At 42.0% G+C, this 16,489-nt stretch overlaps 1 long non-coding RNA gene across 2 annotated transcripts in view; it reads right to left on the reverse strand.

The window, feature by feature from the left end:
* The window catches only part of LOC138421546 (uncharacterized), an 81,367-nt gene extending 65,245 nt beyond the window's left edge, over nucleotides 1-16,122 (reverse strand). For both annotated transcript variants that reach the window (XR_011249534.1, XR_011249533.1), the window contains exons 1-2: nucleotides 16,040-16,122; nucleotides 7,690-7,881 (exon numbers count right to left, since the gene is read on the reverse strand). This is a non-coding gene — a long non-coding RNA (uncharacterized lncRNA). The remainder of the gene's footprint in view (nucleotides 1-7,689; nucleotides 7,882-16,039) is intronic.
* Between the last annotated feature and the right edge of the window lie 367 nt (nucleotides 16,123-16,489).

Genomic DNA, 16,489 nt, shown 5'->3' on the forward strand with positions numbered 1-16,489 from the left:
TTTGAATTATATAGTAAGTAGCATTTTACATTGTCTTATTTCACTTAGTAATATGAATTTAAGGTTCCTTCAGGTCTTTTCATGGTTTGATAGCTCATTTCTTTTTAGCACTGAATATTCCATTGTTTGGATGTACCAGTTTATTTACCTATTTGCCTACTGAGGGGCATCTTTGCTGCTTCCAGGCTTTGGCGATTATGGATAAAGATGCTATAAACATCAGTGTGTAGGTTTTCTGTGTGAAAATAAGTTTTCAACTCCTTTGGCTAATACTAAGGAGCATGAGGGGCTTCCATGGTGGCTCAGATGGTGAAGAATCTGACTGCAGTATGGGAGACCTGGGTTTGATCCCTGGGTTGGGAAGAAGCCCTGGAGGAGGGCATGGCAATCCCCTCCACTATTCTTGGACTTTCCTGGTGGCTCGGATAGTAAATAATCTGCCCGCAATGCAGGAGGCCTGAATTTGATCCCTGGGTTGGGAAGAAGACCCCCTCAAGGAGGGCATGGTAACGCACTCCAGTATTCTTGCCTGGAGAATCCCCATGGACAGAGGAACCTGGCGGGCTACAATCCATGGGGTCACAAAGAGTCAGTCATGAGTGAGCGACTAAGCATAGCATAGCATAAGGAGCATGACTGCTGGATCATATATTAAGAGTATGTTTAGTTTTGTAGGAAACCATCAAACTGTCTTTTAAAGTAGCGGTATCATTTTGCTTCCCTGGAGCCAATTAGAGTTCTTGTTGCTCCACATTTTCACCAGCATTTAGTGTTGCCATCATTCTGGTTTTGGCAATTCTAATGGGATTGCAGCCATGAAATTAAAAGATGCTTACTCCTTGGAAGAAAAGTCATCACCAACCTAGATAGCATATTCAAAAGCAGAGACATTACTTTGCCGACTAAGGTCCGTCTAGTCAAGGCTATGGTTTTTCCAGTGGTCATGTATGCATGTGAGAGTTGGACTATAAAGAAAGCTGACCACTGAAGAATTGATGCTTTTGAACTGTGGTGTTGGAGAAGACTCTTGAGAGTCCCTTGGACTTCAAGGAGATCCAACTAGTCCATTCTAAAGGAGATCAGCCCTGGGATTTCTTTGGAAGGAATGATGCTGAAGCTGAAACTCCAGTACTTTGGCCACCTCATGCAAAGAGTTGACTCATTGGAAAAGACTCTGATGCTGGGAGGGATTGGGGGCAAGAGGAGAAGGGGACGACAGAGGATGAGATGGCTGGATGGCATCACGGACTCGATGGACGTGAGTCTGAGTGAACTCCAGGAATTGGTGATGGACAGGGAGGCCTGGTGTGCTGTGATTCATGGGGTCGAAAAGAGTTGGACACAACTGAGCTACTGAACTGAACTAAACTGAATGGGTATGTAGTGGTATTGAATTGTTATTTTAGTTTGCAATTCCCCAATGACATTATGTACAGTATCTTTTCATATGCTATTTGCTGTCTGTATCTCTTCTTTGGTGAGGTGTCTATTGAGATCTTTCGTCCATTTAAAATATTGGATTATTTCTTATTATTGAGGTTTTAGACTTCATTGTAAATTTTGAACAGGTCTTTTATCAGATAAACCTTTTGCAAATATTTTCTTGCAGTCTGTGGCTTGTCTTTTCTTTGTCTTCTGCCAGGGTCCAGCCTCAGTGGATCCAGGGAAATTCGAAGGGTGAACGGCGTAGGTGAGGAAAGCTTATTTATTTAATTAGAAATATAAATGAAATTAAGAAGAAATAATATAGTATGAAAATTTAGTGGAGGAAAGAGGCTGAATAACTTGGTTTATGTGGAAAACCAATAAAACTTCAGGACAAGAAGTCTGCACCATCTGCATTAGGCCACCGGTGTCCCTTTGAATAGCGGAGAGTGCCCCGCCTTGGGCTTCCTCTCTCATGGAGCTTAGAAGCCAGGGCAAGTAAGTAAACATGGCGAGCCTCCACGCCCCAGATGGGAATTCAGCCAGAAAACAGAGTAAAGAGAAGACACGGGGGAAACCAGTCCAGGGACTGGCCCATCCCCTATTGTCCAGAAAGGGCTTTTATACCATTTTTTGTACATAGACATCAATGGATAATATAAAATTATGCAGCGTCAGCAGCCCTGACTCTTATCAAAACCAGTTTTTCTTTCTGCATACCTAGTTGTATACACAAGTCTTAGGTGATTTACATAATCTTCTGGCCAGAGGGCCAATTAACATTTTACAGCCCTTTTCTGATAAGGGTTTGTCAACCAGAAGACTTATTTGTGTTGTTCTTCCCAAAGTCTGGTGCCACTCTCAGAAAGCACTAAATAAAGTTACATTGTTACATAGCAAGGACACAAGAGGAGTGCAGTGATATATAACAAAGAAAAGTAATTAACTCAAAAGTCTAGTGTTGCTAACATCAAAACTGCTATATTCCTATTTCTATATCCCAATTACATTGATTAATTTCCTTCAGGTGCCTAAAAGATACAGAATATGGAGGCCTGGCAACAGTTACTGACTCAACAGTGAAAACCCATCACCAATATGATTTTTAGCTCTTTAGAAAAGGCTCTGTATCTTTAAGACGCTTTAAGCTTCATGCCTCTCGTGGTTGGGGGGCTGTAAACAATTCACAAGCTGCAAAAAGTCCGGGGGGACCTGTCAGGCAAGTTAGAGAGCCATCAAATGGGGTTCAGACCGAGACATTCTTTTTATATGCAATTAGGCAGGCAGACTCCGGTTTTTGGGGGTAGATGTTCAGGAAAACTCAGGGGGAACCCCTGAAGTTAGATCATGCCTTTGTGTTTTGTCTGGCTTCCTTCCTCATGACGTTGCCATGGGCAGGATTCCTCACGCTGGCTCCCGGCAGTCTTCATGATGTCTTTTGCAGATTGGGAGTTTTTAAATTTAATGAATCCCAGTTTATTAATTATTCTTTCATGGATCATAACTTTTGTCATTGTATCTAACATAGGAGAAAACCTAGATGACTTGTTGCTGTCTTCTGAGATTCTTATACTTTTGCATTTTACATTTAGATCTATGATTTAGAGTTAATTTTTGTGAAGAGTGTAAGGCCTTTGTGCAGATCCATTATTTTCCGTACGCATGTACGCTTTATTCCAGCACTATTTGTTGCAAAGAGTAGTTTTTTCTATTGTACTCTTTGTTCCTTTGTCAAAGATGAGTTGACTATACTTAAATGGATCTATTTCTGGACTCTCTACTCTATTCCATTGATCTATTTGTCTGTTCTCTTGTCAATACCACACTGTCTTGATTACTGTAGTTTTATAGTAAATGTTGAGATTGGTATAGTAGCAATCCTCTGACTTCATTCTTCAATAATATTCTGGGTCTTCTGTCTCTCCATATAAACTTTAGAAACAGTTTGCCAATATCCACAGTTAATTCACTGGGATTTTGATCAGAATTGCATAGAATCTATAGTTCTAATTGGGAGGGGCTTCCCAGATAGCTCAGCTAGTAAAGAATCCCCCTGCAATGCAGAAGACCCCAGTTTGATTCCTGGGTTGGGAAGATCCACTGGAGGGGGCATGGAAACCCACTCCAGTATTCATCTTAACAATATTAAGGCTTCCTATCTATGAACATCTTTTATTTCTTTCATCGAGTTTTGTGGTTTTCTTCATATATATCTTGTACAAATTTTGTTAATTTTATACCTAAGTATTTATTTTTTGGAGTACTAATGTAAATGGTATTATGTTTTAAAATTCAAATTCCACTTATTTATTGCTGGTATATTTTTTGGAGTACTAATGTAAATGGTATTGTGTTTTAAATTTCAAATTCCACTTACTTATTGCTGGTATATAGTAAAGAGATTAGTTTTTGTGTATTAACCTTGTATCTTGCAACCTTGCTATCTTTGCTTATTAGTTCCAGAATATCTTTGTCACAATTTCAGATTTTCTGCATAGATGATCATGTCATCTGTGAACAAAGACAATTTTGTTTCTCATTTTCCAATTCATATCCCTTTTATTACCTATTTTTGTCTCATTGTATTAGCTGTGACGGACAGGACAATATTGACAAGGAGTTGTGAGATGGGACATTCTTGCCTGGTATTAACCATGAACAAAATGTAGATCATTCTACTACTCCTATGATCTACATTTTGTTCATGGTTAGTTTAATGATTGCTTCAATAATTATCACATGTTTCAACATCTTTTGTGTGCTTAGTACTGTAATAAAAACATCACAGCTTCCTTCTTTGAGGGACTTAGGGATCCATTAAGGAGTCAAGAGAGACAGTAGGAACAGTCAACAGGCAAGGAAAAAGTTTGTAATGAATCATCTAAATGAGTGATGTTGGTTATAAGTGCAAAAGGAGTGTAGGATATGGCAGATAATGTGGACTAGAGGTCTTTCGGAAGGCGTTAGAGAGAAATTGGTCCTCATGGAGGAGGCAGGATTTGCAAATCTGAAAGGGAGAGGGAAAGGCATTTCTTCTAGGTATCTGGTCAACATGAGCAATAGCTTGGAGTTGGGAATGACAATGACATGACTAAGAATAGCAGAAACAAGATAGAAAAAGGAGGGTGGTGGACGTACACAGACCCGTGTGGAGAGGCAAATATCTCAGGATGTGTTTGTTCTTAATTTCATTTTCTATAATGGTAAAGAAGGAGGATTTTTACACTTTTATGGCACAAACAAAACCACGGTTTAATTTCACAGTTTACGTTGCTCATTATAAGTGTAACTGCAACTACCAGAAAAATGATAGAATGATTAAGATACCTACCGCTCCCCACGAGGGATGTTGGGATACAGCATGTCCTTTCCCATTTCTCCCCTACATTTTTGAAAGGCAGTGAGAGACCCAAGCTGGCTGGAGCAGAGGGCTGCTGCATTTGTAGGTTGGGTGAAAGCAGATGCTAGAGCCCATTGATAATGTCTGTGTTAAGTCACTTCAGTCATGTCCAACTCTTTGTGACCCCATGGACTGTAGCCCTTCAGGCCCCTCTGTTCATGGGATTCTCCAGGCAAGAATACTGGAGTGGGTTGTCATTTCCTCCTCTAGGAGATCTTCCCAACCCAAGGATCAAACCTGTGTCTCCTAGGGCTCCTGCATTGCAGGCGGATTCTTTACCACTGAGCTACCAGGGAAGCCCTGATAATGATGATGTCTCGCTTCCATTATTTGAGTCTTTCTCTGATCCCCTCACAGAAGGTAATGGGCTATTCACCAAAAGAATGAAAGCCCATTTACAGTCATTGTAAAGACAAAATACATCAAATCTGTGTAACTTTGGACTTCCTGCAACTTTTAATTGAGCCTCAATTCTTTACTTTCTGATAACTGGAAATTTCTTGCCTGTTTGTCTTATCATTGGGCTTCCCATGTGGCTCAGAGAATCCGTTTGCCAATGCAGGGGATGCAGGTTCGATCCCTGGGTTGGGAAGATCCCCTGGAGAAGGACATAGCAACCCACTTTAGTATTCTTGCCTGGGAAACCCCATGGACAGAGGAGCCTGACGGGTTACAGTCCATGTGGTCACAGAGTCGGAAACGACAGAGCAACTAAAACAACAACAAAATGGCTTATCATTAGCAGGTTTTAGTGCTAGTGATAAGCCTGTATCAAAGAGCCCTGTGGTATTAATGCTGGAGATTTCCTCTGCTAACCCTCTGAGGAGCAAGATGGTAGAACGCAAATGTTACTGGTGTTCTCTAGCTCTGCACAGAATGCAGGGCTAGTATTGGTCATCTCCCTAGTTCTTATTCTACTCTGGGGAAGTTTAAAAAGTCACCATAGCCATTACAAAACCTATATAAAAGTCTCAACGACAGTTTTCCAAAACTTCAAAAAAGGGCACACTGTATTTCTCTCTTCATAGTGCTGACCATGTATAAAATCTCCCACTCTGAAAGATAGTAGTATATGTTCCCTTGAAGAGCTTTCTTGATTAATGTGGATGAAGGCTGCCATTCACTAACATATTCAAGTGTTCATGGAATATTCACTTTGCAAAAAGTCCATGCCTGGGGATGGGAATATAGTGGTGAGCAAAACAGCAAGTCACTGCTCTCAAGGTATTTAGTCTTGCAGTGAAGCCAGAAAAATAAGTCATAGCTGAAATATAGTAGGTGCTCATATGGGAAGATTATGGGGTGGGAGGGTATAGCAAAATGATCTAATCTGTTCAGATAGATAAATTAGAAATGAGCCAGACAACTGCAGAGGAAGAGTGCTCCAGGACCCAGGACAGCCTGGACAAAGCACAGATATTGTTGGGGCAGACAGTGTTGCGGGGAGTAGGTGGGGGATAAACAAAGACAGAGGCAGGGCTCTGACCATGAGGGTCCCAGGAAGTCCTCTTAAGGACTGTGAATTTTATCAAAAGTGCAGTGGGAAACCACTGAAGAAACCACTTAAAGTGGAGGATCAAACAGTGCATATTGGAAAGTAATACGTGATACTCCATACTGAAACAGAGATACAGACAAAGGCTTGTTTGCAAATGCTAAGCAATAGAAGCCCTCTAACTTTACCCCAGTTCTGCCACATCTTCACATAATCACCTGCTGGCATTATTTTTTCACTTTGAGTTCTCTAGGATTCAGAGATTTCTATGAGCCAGAATGATTAAGGGGAAGCCTGACACTTCAAAACAATGAAGGAAATTGTTTTCATAGTGGTCAGATAAGAAAAGTTGAAAGGAGATAGTCAAGATGGTGACAGCAGTTATCTCTCTTACAAGTGAGTTTATTTTATGATTTATATTTTTCAGTAGTCTAGTGTGTAATAATCAAGTTAAACTTTCCAGAATTTTTCTCCTTTCTTTTATTCTTTTCATATCCTTCTGTCTTTGCATATCCTGAAGGTCACAGAGAGCATGTTGTGATTCACTATTCATTATTGAGGACCCTGGGACCCTGGAGGAAAAGTCCTGGGGCATCAGACTGACACAGAGGTGATAAATTCCATTTCACCATCGATTTTTATACCTCTGTATTTCCTTCAGCCTCTCCTTGCCCTAAGCAGCATTAATAATAGATTTCATGTCTTCTTCCAAATTTAATGTTCAGCCCGGGTCTGTCGTTGGAACAGGCTCAACAGCTATCATTGGATTTTTTCTTTTGAAACACTAGTCCTGAAATATCTCCAAAAACATACTTAGTGGTGAGGTGTACGTGGGCTGTTGGTCAGATGTGCAGCTTAACAGAATGGCTCTGGTGACTTGGTCAAGTCCTTATGTGAGCCTGGTAATGGACTCTCATTTTAACCTAGAGGAAACTAAAACCCTGAATGGTTAATCAACTTGACTGAGGCCATGCAGCTAGTTAGTGGCAGAACTGGGGCTAGATTTAAATTTAAGCTTTTCTAGTCCCAGAATATTGTTCTTACTCATCTGTCCCATTGCCTGCCCATTCATGGTGTTGGCCTGGGGAGAAGGTGCTACAAGGCGAGGAGATGGCCGCCTGGTGAGCTCATAGCAGGCGCTATGGGGATTAGGGAGGTGGAAGGGTGGAGGATGGAAACCGACAGGGGAGGAAAGCAGGGCGTGTGCCAACCTTAGAGCAAGGCACACACAGTCCAGTCTAATCCAAATCAGGCTGGCCAGTGTCTTTGATTGGTCCATCCGGCTGAGTGCTCCAAGCTGCACACCCTGAACTGTGCCCAGCTGGCAGAATGAAAATCATTTGAAATATATCCGGAAATTGCTACTCACCAGGGAGCATCTGTGAAAAATCCTGGCTGCAAACAAGCTGGCAGGGAATCAGTGATGGCCAGGTCACCCCACCACGGCAAGTTTGTCTGAAGGGGTTCCGGAGTTATTTCCCAGATGGGCCTCTCAGCTGCTGTCAGTGATTGGGCCTTGTGGGCTTTTTTGCAGCGTTTCTTGTTCCGTAGGAGGTGTGCTCTAGAAAGGTGCGGGTAAATCAGTTTTGTGCACGGAACCATATTTTTCAAGTGCACTCGTGAATATTCTTGTGGCAGCTCTCTAAATTGAAAGATTTTTCAGAAATAATTTGCTGTTTCATAAATTTAGATTTCTTAATGCAGAACTCATCCAGGGTCATTATGGTGAAGAAATTCTAGGGCACTGAGACATAATCTGTATTTTTGCACAATTGTTGCTGGGAATGGCAATTAAGAGACAGAGATGGATCGTCTTCTCCTAGATTGGAATTCTGGGATTTGGCCTACCCCATTGGCAGTTTGTCTGGCCTCTGATCCCACTGGCTCCTTAAGAAATCACAGCTGGAAGAACCTAACCCAGCTTTTGAACTGTGGTGTTGGAGAAGACTCTTGAGTGTCCCTTGCACTGCAAAGAGATCCAACTAGTCCATCCTAAAGGAGATCAGTCCTGGGTGTTCATTGAAAGGACTGATGCCAAAGCTGAAACTCCAATACTTCGGCCACCTAATGCGAAGAGTTGACTCATTGGAAAAGATTCTGATGCTGGGAGGGATTGGGACCAGGAGGAGAAGGGGATGACAGAGGATGAGATGGCTGGATGGCATCACTGACTCGATGGAAATGAGTTTGACTGAACTCAGGAAGTTGGTGATGGACAGGGAGGCTTGGTATGCTGATTCACGGGGTCACAAAGAGTCGGACATGACTGAGCGACTGAACTGAACTGAACTGAAGTATCATATAAGCTTTAGGATTTATTCACTTTAGATTTTTAAAATATCTGTTTCTTTTAGTAAAAAATGTTGGGATTGGGTTTGGGGAGTTGTTTTATATTTCAGAAATTCTTAAGCAGTGCAATCAACTCACAAAGCCTCAGGGAAAGCTCCACAGGAGACACTGAGTTTAGTTACTTTGTCAACCCAGTACTCAGTTGGGTCTGAACTAACATTAGGATCCCATCTGCCATCTGACCGCAGGTGCCCACTTATGTTGCTAGCTTGGCCCCACTAATTATACGATTCCATCTTTTTATCTTGATTTTATATATATAGCTCGGAGGTAAAGAATCTGTCTACAATGCAGGAGACCTGGGTTCAGTCCCTGGATTGGGAAGATGCCCTGGAGAGAGGAATGGCTACCCACTCCAGTATTCTTGCCTGGAGAGTCCTATGGACAGAGAAAGCTGGCAGCTGCAGTCCATGGTGTCGGAAAGAGACACGGCTGAGTGTGCGTGCACGATATAAACGATTGCTGCTAAATTCCCTTGAAAGATGCTTTTGTTTTTCTTACGTAAATATTGACAATCCCATTTAGAAAAATATTCCTTACTTAAGTGGACAGACTTTGATTGCTGGCCACCAACACGGATTGCACAAAAAGGTAACCTCCTTGTGATTTAGACACAGCCTTGCTTTTGTCTGAGGCTCCCAAGCTTGGGTATGTATTAGAATCACTGAGGAAAGGAATGCTTATTAACAAGTATGAAGTCCAAGTCTCATCCTAGGATTCCAATCTAGTAATGTTGCAGGAAGGGGGGACCCCTTCCAGGGCCCGAAACTGGGCTCTTGTCTAACACTCAGAAATGAATTGTCCAAGGAGACACATGTGCTGACAAAGCAAGAGATTTTACTGGGAAAGGGCACCCGGGTGGAGACCAGGAGGGTAAGGGAACCCAGGAGAACTGCTCTGCCGCGTGGCTCGCAGTCTCAGGTTTTATGGTGATGGGATTAGTTTCGGGTGGTCTTTGACCAATCATCCTAATTCAGAGTCTTTCCTGGTGGCACACGCATCACTCAGCCAAGGTGGATGCTAGCGAGAGGGATTCTGGGAAGTGGACGGACACCCGGTGTCTCCTTTCGACATTTCCCAAACTCTTCCAGTTGGTGGTGGCTTAATAGTTCCATATTCCTTATCAGGGTCTCCGGTCATAAAACAACTCATGCAAATGGTTACTATGGTGCCTGGCCTGGGTGGGCAGTTTCAATCAGTGTGCTTCCCCTAACAGTAGGGCTAGGTTGGCCTAGGAATCTACCTTTTAATACGGACTTCCAGTGATTCTGATAGTTTGATAGACAATACTTTGAGAGAAATTGATAAAGGTATTTTCCGCAGAGCCCACTAGGTGGCATCTTGTGAGTCATGAGCCCCCTCTAGGCCTGCACGCGGGGATTACTAGCTTAAGTGACATTCACAGGGAAACAAGGGCCAAAGGATTTCAATATCATGTTTTGATACATAAAAGAATGCCAAGGAAACATCCCATTTGAGTCTACTTGTTGGAAGTCCTAGAGCCTTCAATAGAGGTAAGGCAAAGGATCCATGACTGCAAGATTAAAGTTAGGCTTCCTTTCTGCTTCTTGCAAGCATCTTGGTCATTTTGGCAAGGAAAGAGAACTGCTTGGTGAAGGGGAGACACATAGCGGTTGTCTTCATAAGCAGAGGACTGATTTTGTGGAAGGGGAGGTTGCAGTTTTCCTGTGTGGCTCTAGAGAAGAATCAGAGCAGCAAGCCAAGCTGCAGGCAAATAGAGTTTAGTTCAGTAAAAAGGAAGTTAAATAATTAGGGCTCTTGAAAATAAAGTAGGTTTCATTGTGTGGTGGTGAGCATTGTACAACCTGAGTGTCCTGACAAACAGGCTATGTTAATTAATCAATTAACTTAAGTGCCCTACATTTATCATGCATTGTGAGAAAGTAAGAAGAGTCTGGGACTTGGAATCAAGCTTAAATTTAAATCCTGAATCCCTTACTTGCTGTGTGACCTTGTTGTTCAGTCCCTCAGTCGTGTCTGATTCTTTTTCAACCCCATGTATTGTAGCCCCACCAGGCTCCTCTGTCCATGGGATTTTCTAGGCAAGAGTACTGGAGTGGGTTGTCATTTCATCTTCCAGGGGATCTTCTGGACCCAGGGATCGAACCTGGGTCCCTGGAATTGGCAGGTGGGTTCTTTACCACTGAGTCACGAGGGATGTGAAAAGCAGATAAACGTATCAAGTGCTTGGCACAGAGTAGGTACTCATCTATGTTTGCTGCCTACCCCTTTATTCCCTGTCTATCACTGTTTTAGGTATTAGGAAAACTAAGATGAGTAAGATCCTTGTTTCCCAGGAATTGCTCAACCAACAGTGGCAGACAACCAGAAATAAAAATATGGTGCAAAGTTGCACCTACTATAATATACAGTGATGGCAAAGGCCAATGGAAGCCCAGAGTAGGGAGGAATTTCTGACTCTCCGCAAGAGTTGGTGCTTCCTATCAACCCAGGCTCTTTTGGTGTTGTTTGATGTCTAGTGAATACAGGCAGTGGTTTTCCGTCTTGGAATAACTAAGTGGCAAAGAGAAATTTGCTATAAACCAAAGGTCAAATTCTCCTTTGTTTCTTTGAATCTGTTAATCCAGCAAATGCTTTCTGGAGCCCCTCCCAATTCTAGTTAGAGGTGTCACGCGAGTGTGTTTCTCGATTCTTTGTCTCGTCACAACAAAGATTTGGAGTGACTGACGTTAAAGCCCCTCGGTGAGTCACAGCTCTCAGGTCTTGGATAGACTGTGTTATAGCTCTCAGGTCTCCAATGGACCATGTTATAACTCTTAGACAAATCAGTGTTACAGCTCTATTTTATTTAGAAGATAGCAGGAAAATCCATCTTCAAGGCGTGAGGGCATGTCCATCTAAAGACACGAGAAGAGCGCCCCAGCGCGGGAGAGAGAGAGAGAGAGCTGGCTTTGACTCCTCTATTTATATGTTTATCTCTCCCTGGGCCTGTCCTATGTAAATTGGGCCAGCCAGGAATGTTGTTTGTTTTACCTGAGGTCCTCACTCCGGTCCTCGGACCTTCTTTTGTTTCATTTTCGCGGGCTTTTCCCTTCCTTGTCTTGTAGCCACCGCCATTTGGACTCCTTTTCCTGTTCTACCTACCTAACAGAGGGTTGGCACCTGGGGACATAGAGTTAATAGGCATAGTCCTTGACCACATGAGGTGCAGAGTGTGCCAACAGAGACAGAAGGAGATGGTTAAACACATTCCACATTGCCTCAATACCCCTTTCAGCCAACAATGTCTTCTCACTTTTCCACATTATAGTCATGTTTATCCTTGGATAGTGAACTGATTTTTGGCCAATACAACACCTCCTCTTCTAACGACTTTGAACTCATAATAGACTATTTTTTCAAGTTTTAATTCAAAAATTTCATACTTGGAAATTTAAAGCAGTGATATTCAAACCGTTTTGTTCACACATTTTTATTAGTATGTAATTTTAATCTACATTATATACAAGTAGTGTAAGGCGAGTGCAGAGAAAAAGTGAGCCAGGCAGTCAGGCAAGAAAAGGAAATTTATTAGAGGGAAAGAGAGGATGACTGGCTCTTAAGGAGAACCAGCCTTTTCCCTTTCTGATGGAGTCCTTATACCCCACCAAGGAAAAATTTTATGAAGGGATGGTCACGTAGCTGGAGGTCTGGAATCTGGTGGTCTCGCAGCTTTGAGAAGACAGGCACCAGTGAGATAACAGAATGCCATTTGGGCAATTTGGTCAGTCTCACAGATCACTTTGTTTGCAAGGGTGATGTAATGAGCTGTCTTAATGCGACCCCATGTGGACCCTATCAAGCAGGACTACTATTAATGCAGGTGGCGCAGTGATAAGAATCACCTACCAATGCAGGAGACCAAAGAGACCTGGTTTCGATCCCTGGGTTGGGAAGATCCCCTGGAGGAGGGTATGGGAACCCACTCCAGTATTCTTGCCTGGAGAATCCCATGGACAGAGGAGCCTGGTGGGCTATGGTCTATGGGGTCGCAAAGAGTCGGACATGACTGAAGCGACCTAGCATGAGCACGCACGCACAGGACTATTGTTAACTATTTTCTCAAGACATAATCCACACTATTGGCAAAGCCATCATTAATGATGTTTACAGATCCGTATATTAAGTCATCTTGTCATTTCAATTTTGGGGGATCCAATTCATTATCAGGTATGATGAAACAGTCACTCTCCTCTTTGTGTTGTTGCTAAAGGGACCCCATTAAGAGAGACTGGACCTCTGCTATTGTATTTTCGTAGGTTTGTGAATTTGCATGTTGCAAACATTATCTTCAACGCAAAGTTCAGGTGGAACTCCATTTTGTGAGGGTTAGTTTAGTTTAAGCTAGTTAGTGTCATCTGTGAAGCCACCTTTGGAGAGCAGAGGAAGGAGAAGGGGTGGCTGTCGACACCATTATTTTGTAGAACATCCTCACCTCCCAGGGGCATCTCATGTCCCTCCCATGAACTCGACCTCTGACACACAGACAGAATGAAGTCACCGTTTTTTCTACTTTCTGCTTTCTTGGATCATGTCCTGCCCCCTTGGAATGTATACCAAGCACCTGGAGGCCACTCAGACTTGACAGCCAGTTCTCCAGACCATTCTGGCTACATGATAGCCCCACCAGCTGACTGTGTTGAACAGCTGCTGGTTTCCTGGAGTGCCGGTGTTTTCCTAATGTTCTCCACACAGAAGGATTTCAATGTACAACTGACACTTTGCTACAATCTGCTCTTCTTAGTCACTTTTTGAGTGCAGTTTGGCGTTCAGAAAGTATCACCTGATGTATAAATTGAAAACAAATTTCATGGCTTTAAAAAGATATTTTTATAGAACTAAACATACTTACACATCATTCTGTGTGTATGTTCATGTGTGTGCAGTTGGTTGGTTGAACGAAGGGAGCAGAAGGAGAAACAGAAGTTCTTTTTTAACCAGAGTTTTAGGGTCCAGTTTCATGAAAAAGAAAGCACAAGTTTTGTACATCGATGATTAATATGACATCAAAACATCTTTTTTGTTGTTAAAAAAAGAAACTCTTGCATCTAATTCTATATATAAGAACTAAAGATCATCATTTTAGTGGAAGGGTGTTGTTTTATACTTTGTTTTATCCTTCTCTGTCTCTTACAGAGCAAGCATTCTTAGTACCTGCTGTGCCATAAACCCTTAGCGCCACAAACCCGACTTTTTGCAGCCCCACGGACTGTAGCCTACCAGCTCCTCCATCTGTGGAATTTTCCAGGCAAGAGTACTGGAATGGGTTGCCATTTCCTTCTCCAGGGGATCTTCCCGACCCAGGGATGAAACCCAGTTTTCCCGCGTTACAGGCAGACGCTTTACCATCTGAGCCACCAGGGAAGCCCTAAAATAGCCCATAAGGGTGTAAATTAAACTAAGCACAATCTCAAAGGAAACCAACTATATTGAAATACTAAATTCAAATATAAAAACTCAAATGTATGAGATATTAACACATCTCTATTTGCTAACGTATTAAATAACAAAATCTGGTGGCAGGTCTATTGTGATTTCAAATAACATGGAGCATAAACAATGCTTTGAGATATCCACAATAACTAGAATGTGATTAGAAACTATGATTTCTACCGTTGACATCACTCATGATACTAACAATTACTGCTCATATTCATAGTTGAAAAAACTGCTAAATTTTTTCAGAAGAAGCAATTTATGGATATAGAGATGCAACTTTGTCTCATCCAATTTCATATAGCCCCGAATCCCATTCAGGTCAGAAACTCGGCTTCTAGATGAGGTTCCCAGGGCCCATCTCACTGTTGCTGACAGGAGGTGCTTGTGAGTGCAACATGCTTTCCAGAAGGTGTCAGACTTGCGTTTCTGAAGACTGAAATCCAGCTACTGCTATAATCTCCCCAAAGTCTTCTAACTCAACTTTTAAGGCAGATAATCCACCAGGGTGAATCACTGAAAATTAAGTTTAAAAATTGCTGATTTCAAAGAGAAACAAAGAGCTTCAAGGAAACAATTTTTACAAGTACTAAGAAAGTGCTGTCTGAATTCAGAAATTTTATTCCCCTCTCCCTCTACCAGCAAAACCTGAAGAAACAGGGAATTATTTTCCTATCTTTTCAGAATGAAGACAGGATTCACATTGTCAGCAAGGATCAGACATCATGAAATTTCTGAAAATACATCATAGTCTACTTTTGCTTTAAGATGGGTAATTTATATCCTCACAGAGAAGTCCGTCAAGAGGAGGATTAGAGAACAGAAGAGATACTAAGGATCAGCCCACAGCGGGGGCTTCTGGGTACAAAGCAAGGATTAGGCACGGCTCTTCCTTTCATTTGGGTTGTACCCTTAGAATTCTTCACATTCTCCAAGAAAACAAAGAATATATTGGAAATCTAGTGCACCGAGTAAAAGATGTTTCCCGGAGAAGTCATTGTTCATACAGGGACAGTATGGGCTTCTCACACAAATCGGTTTAATTGTTCAGTGGAATTCCTGATATAATTGATCCACCAAAATAGATAGGTTCTGACTGAGTTTACTGAGTTTGGAGGGATTTCCCTCTGATTTTCATAGATAATTTCTGGTTGATCTTCATTAATACGCCCCCTGGATATAGTCTGCATCATTTTTCTCTTATCATCTGCTTTCCCAGAAAGGACTGATGTCAACTTCACCGAGAAACATGCTTTTGTTAATGAAATATTAGCAGAAACGACATGTGTCAATTTCAAGCAGAAGTTTTAAGAGCCACCAAGTAGCTTTGCCTCCTCTTTTTAGCTTTTTTCTGCCTCAAGAATATTATATCCGAGATCAGAAAGGCTCCTTAAGTTGATATTACAGAAAAAAAAATGAGTAAAAGGGGAACCTACAGCAGCTAAAGTAATATGAGTACAGGAAAAGCCTTTACTGTTTTAAGTTATTGATATTTGCAGGCTGGTTGTTATGCAGCAAAACTCAGTAAAACCTGGCTATTGTTACCTCTCTTTAATTTTCAATTTTCTCTCTCTCTCCTGGTTCAGCTAGTTATTGATCTATCAACAAATAAAAGGGGCTTCCCTGGTGGCTCAAATGGTAAGGAATCAGCCTGTGATGTAAGAGACATGGGTTCGATCCCTGGGTTGGGATGATCCCCTGCAGAGGGAAATGACAACCCACTCCAGTATTTTTGCCTGGAGAATTCCACGGACAGAGGAGCCTGGCGGCCTATAGTCCATAGGGTCACAAACAGTCACAACTGAGCAACTAATACTTTCCTCTTTCAAGGAAATAAAAAATAAAAGTTTACTGTGGGTGCTTCTATCTAATGACCACTCCTAAAACAATTAAGAAAGAAGGCAAAATCTTACCTCTCTCTGTCTTCAGTCTTTCTCCTCCTTTTCTTCCTTCTTATCCTTCTTCTTCACTAAATCCCATCAGTCAGTGTCTGATTGCTTGAAGAACCTTTTTGGATTCTTGCCAAAGGTAACATAATTACTATGTTTGGGTATAAGTTGCTGGTTCCCAGGAAACGCTTCTGGGCCTCTGGGACAGATTCATCAGACTTGTTCTTTTTCTGGAGGAATAAGCATGGGATATAGAGATGAACTTTTTTTATGACACGCAGTTACATTGACCATATGTTGTAGATTTTCATCTCAGCTCACTGACCCAGTGGTATACATAAGTATCGAATTTTTCCTTCTAAAAACACGTATCTTAAGAAAATGCATGGTTCTGCTTATACAAAGTTCAAAATAGGCAAAATGGAGCTACTCTGTTAAGTCAGAACAGTATTGTGTTTTGGGGGAAATGGAGCA

Source organism: Ovis canadensis, chromosome 16 (assembly GCF_042477335.2).
Source record: "Ovis canadensis isolate MfBH-ARS-UI-01 breed Bighorn chromosome 16, ARS-UI_OviCan_v2, whole genome shotgun sequence".
NCBI classification, from domain to species: Eukaryota; Metazoa; Chordata; class Mammalia; order Artiodactyla; family Bovidae; genus Ovis; species Ovis canadensis.